Source organism: Prunus mume, linkage group LG3, assembly GCF_029339155.1.
Source record: "Prunus mume cultivar Tortuosa linkage group LG3, ASM2933915v1, whole genome shotgun sequence".
NCBI classification, from domain to species: Eukaryota; Viridiplantae; Streptophyta; class Magnoliopsida; order Rosales; family Rosaceae; genus Prunus; species Prunus mume.
The window spans coordinates 20931576-20943266 of record NC_142700.1 but is presented as its reverse complement, the minus strand read 5'-3'; the positions used below and the strand labels follow the sequence as shown (position 1 = coordinate 20943266).

At 35.9% G+C, this 11691-nt stretch overlaps 1 pseudogene across 1 annotated transcript; it reads left to right on the top strand.

Moving 5' to 3' along the window:
* Positions 1-1615: 1615 nt before the first annotated feature.
* Positions 1616-3220, top strand: LOC148919074 (isoeugenol synthase 1-like; annotated as a pseudogene). Its single transcript, XR_016124890.1, has 4 exons — positions 1616-1857; positions 1986-2120; positions 2466-2799; positions 2975-3220. The product of XR_016124890.1 is annotated as an isoeugenol synthase 1-like (transcript).
* The last annotated feature ends 8471 nt before the right edge of the window (positions 3221-11691 follow it).

Here is an 11691-nt window from a genome sequence, read left to right as displayed (position 1 = left end):
GGTATCATAGTCATTCTGCCGTGTGGTGCAAATGTGCCGACGAGGACGTCGGGCCCTTAAGCGGGGTGGATTGTAACATCCCATATCGACCAACAGAGAGGGGGTGATGTGCCTTATATATACATGCCCACCTCCATCTAGCACGAGGCCTTTTGGGAGCTCACTGGCTTCGGAGTCATGGAAACTCCAAAGTTAAGCTAGTTGGGGCTAGAGCAATCCCAGGATGGGTGACCCGCCGGGAGTTGCTCGTGGGTTTGATCCTTTGTTGTCGAACCTAAATTAAGCATTAGAAATCCATTAAACATATAAGAATGTTTTAAACAACCAAGCATGTATCTAATCCCTGTTGTCAAATGTCCATACACACTCTTCCTATTCATAGTTCAATTTGAATTAAGGCATATGGTGTATACTCTTAATTCCAACCAAGATAGCTAACATACAAGTTTTAATGGTGATCAATCATTCAAACAAGCATATTTACTTATAAGCATAATGAATAAGAACAAGAACCATAATTGAAACTTGGAAACTAATCAAACTTAAAAACTTAAAATAAGAAATTACATAATGAAAAATAAAATACAACTAAGAAAAATATAAAGGAAAATTTAGCAAAAGGGTTTTGGTACAACAATTGAGAACTTAAAAGAAAAACTAAGAGAATTTGAGGGAGAAAGGAGAGGAGCTTTAGAGAGATGTTTGAGAGCTCAACTCCCCCCCCCCTGGGTGTGTTTGTAAGCGTGGAGAACTTCACTATTTATAGGCTTAAGGGAAAAAAAAATCTGATTTGAGTATTGCCTCTTCCTACAACATCTACTTCACCAACTTTACCTAACTTCCCCACCAAAAACAATTAGCTCATGCATGACACTGCACTGCAGTCTGTTTGTAGGCCGATTTTGGGCTCATTTCTCTTCTTAATAAATTCTAGAAAACCCGGCCCGGCCCGGCCTAATCCCATTAAATTTGGGTTGAGCTAGTCCGCCCCGGCACTTTTATGAGCCCTACTGCTAAGTAGTTGACGCTTTTAAAAAAGCGTCAAAGTTTCGTAAAATAATTTATAATTTTCAAAAAAGCGTCAACTCTTAAGTGTCAACTAAGGCCTATTTTCTTGTAGTCATTTCAAGTCTCTATATTTAGCATCAATGCATTTATACACATTTAGAAAAGGCATGACAATAGTCAATATAACAATTTTCTCTGAATTTCAAAAAGTGTGTTCTTGATAAGTTGAGAAACAAGTGTAGTCTTGAGTTGTAAATATCAATTAAGATATTTATTACCTGCAAAGTACTTATAGATCAAGTGGTAAAAAGCATTTAGCCCCGCACCCAAGGTCATAGGTTTGATTCTCTATTCCTCCAATATCGCTTGTATTAAAAAATATGTAAAGAAAAAGATATATGTTGTACAAAGAGGGGCAAAGATTCTAAGGACTCCTAACCTTTAGGTAATCTTGGCCAAATTTTGAAAAGTAGGCACTAGTATGTGATTGATCCCAAACTCCTGGGGTTCAAACTGTAATTAACTTACCAATTATATTATACCTTTGGGTTCAGCATGTGCACTCGTTTTCCTATTTAAGGATGTGAGAATAAGCTTGTCATCACAATCAATATTCATCAATATCTCATAAGTAGATCAGGAGTAGTCGTCTGGGATATGATGGCTTGTGAAAAGAGCAAGATACTCATAATCGGAGCCACAGGTTACCTTGGCAAATACATGTTGAAGGCAAGCGTCTCTTTGGGACATCCAACCTATGCCTATGTGCGACCAATCAAACCCAAAACCGATTCTTCCAAGCTTCTTCTGCACAAAGAATTTGAAGCCATGGGAGCTACCATCGTCCAAGTAAATTAAAATTCCTTCATTTCTTAGCCAAACTGCAGTCAAATATATATATATATATATATATATATGTATTTATGCTGCAAATTCCTCATAGTTCATCAAGATATGAAATCTTCATGATGTAACAGGGTGAACTGGATGATCATGGAAAGCTAGTCAAAGCAGTCGAGCAAGTTGACGTTGTAATATCCACGGTGGCTGTCCCTCAACATCTTGAACAGCTGAAACTAATCAAAGCCATTAAAGATGCTGGAAATATAAAGGTCAATCTTCCCTTCTTGGTTTTTACTGAGAACTTCTCGAACACCCTTATGGGGTCCACCCAAAATCACTGAAATTCAAAATCATTTAACCACTTAATTAAATGGTTGTCATTTTGGCATTTTTTTTAACGCCGTGTTCATCGATTTATTGATCCCAACAACTACCACTTTGTCTAATGTTTCACAAGCACGATCTTTGAATGAAGACTTAAAACATAGATGATTTTGATCATTCAAGTAGAATTTGCAGTAGATCCCACAAGGTATCCCTAAATAGTGGGGACCATTCTACAGCTATATATGTCTACATACATGTCTATCTAACCGATGTAATTGTAAAATCAGAGATTTATTCCGTCAGAATTTGGAAATGAAGTTGACAGAGTAAGTGGGCTGCCGCCTTTCGAGGCTTTACTTGATAACAAAAGGAAGATCAGAAGGGCGATCGAAGCAGCAGGAATTCCATATACTTATGTGTCTGCACAATAAAAGGGAGTTGTTGCTACCTACACAATAAAAGCAGCAACAGATCCAAGGGTTGCCAACCGTGTCATCGTTTATAGGCCACAAGGAGACATTGTGTCCCAGTTGGATTTGATTTCGTCTTGGGAGAAGAAGACAGGATGCACTTTTACAAGGAGCTATGTCCCAGAAGAAAAAATACTCAAGCTCTCTGAGAGTAAGCAATTAATCTTTTTTTTTCTTTTTTTTTTCTTGTGTTTAGAAGTTATATCCAACGAAAGTATTTGATACCAAACAATTCTCTCTCATTGTCTCTTTGGAAATGGAAATGGAAGCAAGCAATATGATAATGTGGTAGTGATATTTTTTTTGTGTGCCCTTCTTTCTTGCAGCCCTCCCTTCCCCAGACAACGTAAGGGTGTCAATTCTGCACAACATATTCATTAAAGGGGATCAAATGAGTTTTGAACTAACAGAAAATGACCTAGAGGCCTCCGAGTTATATCCTGATTACAACTACACTTCCATTGATAGCTTCCTCGACATTTGCCTGGTGGATCCTCCCAAGCCAAAATTAGCAGCATTTGAATGACTGTTTTCTTTTTGGATAAAATGGAAAACTACTATCCTTATTACTATTTTATGCTTTCTTGTTTGTATTTGTGAATGTTGGGTATGTTGGGCCACGATCTCAGTGGGTTAGATGGTAGACCGACCCCATTGGGTATGATGAAGTCTCTAATCAAAGTAAATATTTATAATTTATTTAAAACTCAAGAAATCCAAAAAGTAGTTTACCTTCCTTAAGGAATTGTTTTTCTCCATAAAAACAATTAAATAATAAAATCTGCTAAGGAAAATGCCAAATTGTTTTTTTTTTCTCTGCATAAAAACATTAAATAATAAGACTTAACCATGGCTATTTTCTCTAACATAGAAATGTGTGGTAAAAAATGAACAATTGTAACCTAAATCTTAGTACCTAATTAAAGAAAATATTCCAAATAAATATAAATACCTAATCGAATACATTATACTTGGTCAAATTAATGGATGAAATTATGACATGTGGCAATATGCATCCATCCGTGACATATTTGGGCCTACAAAGTTAAGCCCTATCTGTTCTTTTTTAGGTGAGAAAAACATGTCACATTTGAGACAACGTTGTCCAATTACAGTTTGAAAATGATGGCTCTAGTTGCTTGTGCATTTCGGCATAGCTGCTCTCTTTCTCATCTTGACAGTTTATAAGATCTATGAATAATTATGAAATTGTTTTAGAATTAAGATAAATATTTTTTTTTTGTTTTTTTGAGAGGAAAGGTGAGGAGAAAACAATGAGAATATAACAAACTAAAATTAAAATCCGTTACATGTGTCATTCCTCCTCCATGGTTCACATCTTTCATCTAATTTTCAACACGTAGAGGTTAAATCACCGAGATCCCTTGAAGTTTGTGGTCTCTATCATTTAAATTTAAGAAAAAAAGACTATAAAATTACAAATTGATATACCATTAGTTTATTCGTCTGTCTAATAACTTCTTTTTTTGATGTGGCATCTGGTGGGTCAATTTTTTTATTACATAGATGCCAGAGTGATACCGCATGAAGCTACATGACCAAAATGTCACTGATCTTGAACTATGACTTACTTATTTAAGGGATAGGGAGATCCATGCATTCCTTTTATACAAGAGAAACCCTAGACTTACTTGGAAAGCTAATGAGAAACCCTAAACTTACTTGGAAATTGGTCATTTCGTCCATCAACTCTCTCTCTCTCTCTCTCTCTCTCTCTCTCTCTCTCTCTCTCTCTCTCTCTCTCTCTCTTCTTCTTCTTCTTCTTCTTCTTCTTCTTCTTCTTCTTTCTCCTCCCAATCTTACAGCTGGGTTTCTTCTTCTTCTTTTTCTTCTTTTTCCTCCCAATCTAATGGCTGGGTAGCATAGGGTATCAACCCCACCTCCACCAAGATGGCTGGGGCACAGATCCTCTTAGCCAATGTTTGCTATTGCTTCTACGAGTTGGCAATTTGTATTTGCTAAAATTGTCCCATAAATGATCAAATTACTAATAAATTTGAACAATTTAGCTTCTGGTTGTGGATTGTTTTACAATCGGAAGAGAAAGGAGGTGGTCATGGGGGAATGGTAGGAGAAGAAAACCCCAGGGGTAAAAAAGAAAAGAGCGGAGGTGGGGTGGGGGATTTGTATGGGAGAATGGGAGGAGAAAACTGCAGAGCAGGGAGGAGAGTGAGTGAGTTTTGGGTCTGTTCTTAGGATTATAATTTTTTTTTTCTCCTTTTCTTCGATTTTTTCTAATTTGTATTTATTTTAACCCTATTTTTATTTGTTAATTATGAAAAGTCATATTTACCCTAAAATTTGGTTAAATTTAATAGAAAATTAGACCGTGGGATTAATGGAACGAATAATATAGAGTTGATGGACCATTTGAATGAATAATTTAATTGAGAAACCAAAACGTAAATCGGGTATAAGTTTGGGGACCATTTGAGCAATTTACCCTATTTCATTAAGACTTTGGATCTTGAATGACTATTTTCTTGACTCTAGGGAATGACTATTTTGTTTTATACAAGTGATATTGGGGAGCCGAGAATTGAACCTAAGATCTCATATGCAATGGTAACTATTCTCAACCTCTTAAGCTATAAGTTTTTTCAACTTGGTAATAAATATTACTAAATCAATATCCTAGATTATGTAAATGATGATGTATTCATGATTTACCTTGATTAGCTGATTTCCATAGTGCTGCTTCGAAGATCTTGACAATTGTATTAGTGACCTAAGGCCTTCTCCAACCCATGAGGGGCTAAACTCAAATTTTTCCCCTCCAAAAAGTAACTATTCGGGTTTTGCCCGAACTCAAATCATTTTTTCTCCCAACCCTCCGGACTCAAATTTTAAGTCCGCAACTTTATTAAATTGTTTAAGAATGGTTTAAGTCTTTTTTTTTTTTAATGGATGACTTTTCTACATTTAATCTTTTTAAATAACATCATAATTTAATTTTTTGAACAATTTGACCTAAAAAAAATTGAAATTCCATAAATTTAATTTTATTCCAAAAGTAAACACACAACATAAAAAAAAACACACAACATAATTGAAACACAAAATGAGGATTGAAACAATTATCGACCTCATTCACCATCTCCAAAGCTCATCCAAATGTGATTTATCAAATCATGTCGGAGACTCTGATGCACATGTGGAGATTGAACTCTATTATGATGAATTATATAATCAGAGAGAGTCTGCCTATCTTGGTTGTACTCATATCATATGTAAAGCTTGGCTCCAGCTCATATTGCCTTGCTCTGGCCCTCCTAGATCGTTGTGAACACATATTCTCATCATCAGATTCCTGTTCAACATATTCGTACTCATCCTCCACAATCATGTTGTGCAAAATTATATACGTCATCATGATTGAGTGGAGGTTATCCTTGCACCACATACGTGCAGGGCCTCGAACAATAGCCCATCGAGCCTATAGTATTCCAAATGCTCTTTTAACATCCTTCATGGACATGACATGAAGTGCCAAATCAACGAATAATATAGAGTTAATGGACCATTTGAACGAATAATTTAATGCTTCATGTATCAAAACAGTTATCAAAACAGTTATCATCATGTATTCTTTTTTCATGCATTTCCAAGGCGGAAATTATATGGGAATACGAAAATAGGCCAAGTGTTGTGGTGTTGGTTTAGAACCCCATAAGGATTGAATCCGTCAGTGGCAAGTCTCAATCTAACATTTCAGGGATCAGCAGCAAACTCGGGGAACGTTCGATCGAACTCTTTCCATGACTCCCTATCTGTAGGATGCCGCATCACATCGTCGTCTACCCGTTTTTCCTTATGTCATCTCATGTCTGTGGCAGTATGCGTTGACATTTACAATCTCTGCAACCTAGGTTTCAGGGGCAGATAAAACATGAATTTTTGTGGGATCTTAGTCATTCTATTGTGAGATGTCATTTTGAACCTCGACTCATTGCATATAGGGCATGTATCTAACGTTTCATACTCTTTGTAGAATAACATGCAATTATTTTTGCATGCTTGAATTTTTTCATAACCCAATCCAAGACTATTCAGCACCTTTTACGTGTTTTTATGGTCTTTCGGCAAACAATTGTCCGTCGGAAGCATTCTCTTGAAAACTCCCAAAAAGTAATCGAAACACAGGTTCGACATACGATACTTTATTTTTTCGTGCATTAGCTCCACAATGGCTGTGAGAATGGAAAAGCTCTCGCACCCCGGGTATAACTTTTGGTTGGCATTTTTTAACATTTTTTCATATTGTTCAAACTCTACACTGTCTATTAGTGTAGGCGCGTCATCTTCCCCATGCTGATTGATGTTGGTCGATACAAATGGAAAAGCATCGTGTATAATATCCATGACTTGATCATTAGGATCCACAATAGGTTCAACATTGTCCAGTTTTGTGGCATTTGAAGACAAAGTATGGTCTAATTGTTCCCCATGAATGTTCCAAATGCTATAAGTCTCAATCATTCCATTTCTTACTAAATGAAATCCAACATTTTCAATTGTCTCCCACAACGTGTTGTTACACCTCCTACAAGGACAACGGATTCTAGTTGCACCCGGGTTGTGTGTAGGTGCAAACTCAATAAAATCCTCGATTCCATCTAAGTATTCGTCTGCGCATCTATTCGGGTTCTGTATCCACCTCCTGCTCATAATTCCTGGAACCACAATCACAACAACTTCATACGAAGTCATAATGTCACCTTATGCCTCCCGTAAGGGCCCTATCCCATTCGGGAATGCATTGTCATGTCACGTAATTTACGGCTACATGAGATTAGATTTCGACGTAGATTAATTTCAGCAGCATCTCCTTACAATTCTTAAGGTGTATCGTAGGTATAAATACCTACGTACCACCAAGAACGCATGAGATAACACTGAAATCTCCACAATCGAAACCTAATCCTGTAGCCGTACATTACGTGATATAACTATGCATTCCCAAACTGTCCAAATAATGGGACAATTTAAGAATTAATTAGACCGCAGTCATGCTTTACGCATCCATGCACGAAATTCAACTAATCTCGAATGAGAAACAAAGTGTAACTAAAAATAAAAATAAAAGTATGAAGTTAATTTCAATTAACTTCGTACATCACAATACATTGTACTACGTTACACACAATTTAACAACATAATATAAATATAACTTCACAAAAAAAAAAAAAAAAAAAAAAACATAACAACCTAAGTTTAACATAATGTAATTAATTTAACATTTTTAATGCATAAAATGAAATAAAATACATTCTCAATCGTTCTCCACCAATCGCTAATTACAAATATCCCTAATGAGAACGAAATTAATAGCGTTAGTACGAATTTACATTAATACTTTTAAACTAATGACAAAAAATACTTATCTAATTAATGTACTGAATTCCCAGCAGAGGCAAAGAGGTGTGGAGAGAGGTAGAATGTTTATTTATTTATTATTTTTTTTTTTTGCATTCTGCCTCTGCAATGGCAGAATTCAGATATGAAGAAGAAAGACTTTGCTCGACAAACCTTAATTTTGTCGCGGAAATTGCCGTCGCAAAAAAAAAAAAAAAGGTCACGCGAAACGACTTTTTTGTCGCACAAAATAAAATTTCCGTCACGCAAACACGTGTCGACATCACACTTTTGCGCGACGCAAGTTTTGATTCGTCACACAAACATTCGTCGCACAAAAGCAAAATTCCGTCGCGCAAGGCTTTCGCGCCAAAAAAAAATCCGACACCAATATTTTGGCGCCAAAAAAAATATCCCACATTTTTCTTATACGACGATAAATCTTGTCGTCGTGCTAAGTTCTCTTTCGCGACAACAACTGTCGTTGCACAAGTTTTTGCAACCAAATAACAAAACCCACTGTTCTTTGTCCACATTTACGAAACGAAACGTCCAACCGTCGCGCTAGGTCATCTTTCGCGACGATTTTTGTCGTCGCGCAAGTGTTTGGCGCCAAAAAAAAAAACCTGCGTTTTTCTTCCTCACTTTGCGTGACGAATAAGTTTTCTGTCGCGCTAAGAGTTTTTCAGCGACAAAAATATTGGTCGCGCCAATTTTCGGTGGTTTTCGAGACGAAGTATTTTTTTCCGTCGCTTAATTGCATTTTGCGCGACGAATTCTCCTTCATCGCACAAATAGTGAAACGTTGCAGTGAATGGGGTTCTTATTGCAAACCTAAGCTCTACGAACGTGCAGGCCTATCTAGAAAAGTATAAACAACAGTAAGAACTAGGCCTACATACTATATGGGTAATATATTGTTCGGTATTGGTACTAATTTTAATTTGCAATGGAGAATGTTGATGTGTTTGTTAAAAAAGAAAAAAGTAATGTGTTTTATACTTCAACGTGCAAGATTGAAAGTGTTCTATGGGTCGAATGTACATGAATAATATAACAAATATTCGACTAGTTAGGAAGGGATTTGCAGTTTAAATGGTTAAGAATATTTACCTGGCACCTGAGTTCCTAAGTTCGATTCCCCCCACCTCCACAACCGCTGTTAGCCTAGTTAGAACTTTACAATGTTATGGGTCAGAAATTGAGGGATGGCGACATGTCCCAAACAGGAAGAACGACGTGATCTAGCACGATCTTAGTCTTGCAAACCAACATTGGCAATCGAGCAGAAATGGCAATGGAAGCCATTTGCGCCTTATCTCTTTCTAGGCCTACTATTTGGTTTTGGTCAGAAATTGAACCGACTAATAACTCCAATTGTTTAGGTCTTGGAACCAATTTTAGTGAAGCACACTGGCTATTTGCAATGGAGCATTAAAATGACAATGGAAGTCATGTACCTTATCTATTCTAGGCCTACTATATATTTTCTTTTGAACAGAAATTGAATGACTAATAACTCCAATTGTTTTGGTTTTGGGATGTCGACATGTTCCGAACCCAAAGAGCGATGTAGCACAATCTTATTGATGCACAGTTACTAGCTATTTGCAATGAAGCAGAAATGCAAATGGAGGCCATGCGCGGCGTGCCTTATCTCTTTCTAGGCCTACTATTTGGTTTTGGTCAGAAATTGAACTGACTAATAACTCCAATTGTTTTGGCTTCACGTGTCACGTGTGGACCATTAGGTGGTGGTTCCACGTGATCAGTTATCACGGGTCGTGTTGAACAATATAAAGTCTCACATCATAATGTTCACATAACATATAAGTGGTTCCGCTACTAATAGAATCAAGACCTTTTGTATAAAACTCCACACCTACTGAATATGTAGGTGATTAAGTTGGGGACAATATTGATATATGTTGCTAGTAGAGGACCACTAGCATGTCGCTCTTAAATTATCAAATATTATTTCTATAATATAATATATATATATATATATCTAGAAAATGTCCTCATGTGAAATAAAAATAAGTTACCCATCCCTTTTGACATATGTGATAGGTAAATTATATGTACAATATTCAAATAAGTACAAAGTCTATAAATTAAAAAAAAAGAAGGAGATATTTATAAATTTTAAAAAAGGAGATATTTAGATATACTCATTCTTAGCACTAATGATATAGATAAATCCTACACCATTTAATTTTTATAAACAAACCAACAAAAAAAAAACCCCAAAAATGACACATGGCCTTATTGAAATTAATTTTGATTATTAAAATACGTTGATGACCTATTTGGTGTTTTGAGTTTTTTTATGATGTTTTGGGGTTGGGCTTGTTTTAAGAAATCGATGCTTTATAAGAAGTTAAAAACCTCTTTGTTATGTTGTAAATGGTATTTGAGTGTGTTTCTAAAGTCTATTTCATATAGGATTTTTTATATAATTTGGCTCCTATATTGGGTATAACAGTGAATCTCCCTAGAAAAAAAAGAAGGTTGGTACACCAACATATAGATTGAAAAATTACTTTCACAAACATATATAGCTACAGTTTGGGGTAGTGCTTGAGCTTTGTGTGTTATACATGCACGAAACTCCAAATGAAAATAACATTTTTATTTCTTTGCTAAATAGGTTTTTATTTGGTGAAAAAAGGGTAAATGGTTTTTATACCTATAGTGCTCTCAGCTCTGAATAGAATTTGTGACTTCTTTTAGTATTAGGAAGAGAAGTATCATTAAAATTAATTACTAATTGATATCTGTGCATTTTACGTAGAGACAGTAACTTATAGATAGATACCACTCCAAAAAAAAAAAAAAACACTTGTAGATAGATAATAATTTTTGACACTATAGATTAGGGCTGGCAATGGGTCGGGTCGTGTCGGGTTCGTGTTGTGTCAAGATATTAAATGTGTCAAGAATGCTCAACCCGAACCCAACCCATTTAATAAATGTGTCATGTCGAGTTCGGGTCATCTTTTATAGTGCGGTTTTCGAGTCGTGTAAAGGGTTGATAAATAATAACATGCATGTTACAAAAGTCACAACTGAAGAAATTTAAATAAATAAAAAAAGGAGAGAGGAGAGAAAATATAAGGAAAAGAAAAAAAAAGGATAGAGAGAGGAGAGAAGAGAGAAGGAAAAGAGAGAGAGAGAGAGAGAGAGAGAGAAGAGAGAAGGAAAGAAATAAAAATAAAAAAGAGAGGAGAGAAAACTAAGAGAAGGAAAAGAAAGAAAAAATAATAAGAGAGGAGAGAAAACTAAAGAGAAGTAAAAAAAGAGAGGAGAAAAGAGAGAAGGAAAAGAAATTAAAAAAGAGAGAGGAGAAGATAGACGGAAAAGAAAGAAAAACAAAAGAAGAAAAAGAAACATAAATATCAAAAGGCATAGTATATAATCACAAAGTTGTATCTACCATGGTGGATAAGGAGTTGAAGAGTAATGAGGATGGTGGGGGTTTGAAACCCCATATGTGTGTTATGAAGTCTCTATTTCTCTATATTTTTTCGTGGGTTGGCGTGTCTTATACGGGTTGACACGACCCGTTTAATAAATGGGTTACACATGTGTTTTAACGGGTTGGCGGGTTGACTCGAAACCCACCCGTTTAATAAACGGGTCAAAACAGGCTGACCCGAAAATTACC